The following is a 1,923-nucleotide window of genomic DNA, read 5'->3' on the forward strand; positions in this document are numbered from 1 at the left end:
CTAAGACTAAATGAAAATAAAAGAATATCAAAGTTTTCAGAACACATAAAAGTGATGAAAACAAAATTTATATCTATGGATATCTATATTATCAATGGAGAATCATCTCAAGTAAATAACTTAAGATTTTAACTCAAAAAGTTAAAAAAAGAAAATTAGTCAAAATGTAAGCACAAGAAAGCAAAAAAATATAGAGAAAAGCACAAATTAATTCAGTATCCAGTCAGACAATTTAGTTTCTTAAAAAATAAATGATAAAACAGTTAAATCTCTTGCAAGAGTGGCAAAAAAACCCCACAGATCACCAAACATGATTGAAATAGGGGCTATAACCAACATTACTGAAATCACAAGGGTCTCTGTTTCTCATGGCACCTCCTATGCAGTCGGCTGCATCAAGATGAAACTGAATATCTCCTTTCCTGCCACCAGCTGTCAGAAACCCATTGATGTGGATGATGAATACAAGTTTCATATGTTCTATGAAAAGCATATGACCAAAGACATAGCTGCTGATGCTGTGGAAGAAGAGTGGAAGTGTTATGTGGTCTGAATTAATGGTAGGAATGATGCCTATCTGAGTGTTCTCAACTTGGTTACTGTAAAAAAAAAAAAAGGAGAGAAGGATATTCCTGGAGTGACAGATACTACTGTGCCTTGTCGGTTGGGACCTAAAAGAGCCAGCAGAATACCAAAGCTTTTTAACTCTCTAAAGAAGAGGATGTCTACCAATACATTGTCAGAAAGTTCTTAAACAAAGTAAGAAGCCTAGGACCAAAGCACCCAAGATTCATCATCTTGTTACTCCACCTGTCTTGCAACACAAACGCTGACCTATTGCTCTGAAGAAACAGCACACTAAGAAAAAACAAGGAGGCTGCAGAATATGCTAAACTTTTGACCAAGAGAATGAAGGAAGCCAAAGAAAAGTGCCAGGGACCAGAACAGATTGCTAGGAGACATAGGCTGTCCTGACAGAGAGCTTCTACTTCTGAGTTCAGTAAAAATAACAATAAATAAACAATCATACCTTGAAAAAAAGAAATCACAAGAGTACCAAGTGTCTTTATATATACCTGTAACCTTGGTCCTCAGGAGGCTTAGTGGTGAGGAGCATGAGATCCAAGCCAACCTGGGATGCACAAGATAATATGAAACTTGTATTCAAGAAACACTACATTTGGATATTCTCTGTCTTTTAATTAGGATACATAAGGGCTTGTCTATTTTGTTGATTTTCTTAAAGAATCGGCTCTCTGTTTCATTGATTCATTGTATTGTTCTCTTTGTTTCTATTTGATTGATTTTAGCCCTCCATTTGATTGTTTCCTGCCATCTAGTTTTCTTGGGTGTGTTTGCTTCTTTTTGTTTTCGAACTTTCAGGTGTGCGGTTAAGTTGCTAGTATGAGAGCTCTGAATTTTTTTTATGTAGGCTCTTAATGCTATGAACTTTCTTGGCACATATATTTCATAGTCTTCCATAAGATTGGGTATGTTATTTATTTAATTTAACTGAATTCTAGGAAGTCTTTAATTTCTTTATTTCTTCCTTGACCCAGTAGTCTTTCAACAGAGAAAATTTCAGCTTCAATTACTTTGTAGGCTTTCTGTTGTTTCTATTGCTCTTGACACCCAGCTTTAATCAGTGGAGGTCTGATAGGATACAGGGGCTTACTTTGATTTTCTTTTATCTATTGAGACTTTCTTTGTGATTATGTGGTCAATTTTGGAGCATGTTCCTTGAGGTGCTGAGAAAAAGGTATATTCTTTTCTATCTGGGTGAAAAGTTCTGTAGATATCCATTAGGTCTACTTGACTCATAATGTCTCTTAGCTCCATTATTTCTCTGTTTAGTTTTTGTCTGGATGACAAGTCTATTGGTAGGAGTGGGGTATTGAAGTCTCCTACTATGAATGTGTGAGG

The 1,923-nt window shown here is 35.7% G+C and overlaps 1 pseudogene; it reads left to right on the plus strand.

Annotated features, from left to right (window-relative positions):
- The first annotated feature begins 400 nt into the window (after positions 1 to 400).
- Positions 401 to 1,020, plus strand: LOC118573701 (annotated as a pseudogene).
- Positions 1,021 to 1,923: the final 903 nt, after the last annotated feature.

This window comes from Onychomys torridus, chromosome X (genome assembly GCF_903995425.1).
Source record: "Onychomys torridus chromosome X, mOncTor1.1, whole genome shotgun sequence".
Classification (NCBI taxonomy): domain Eukaryota; kingdom Metazoa; phylum Chordata; class Mammalia; order Rodentia; family Cricetidae; genus Onychomys; species Onychomys torridus.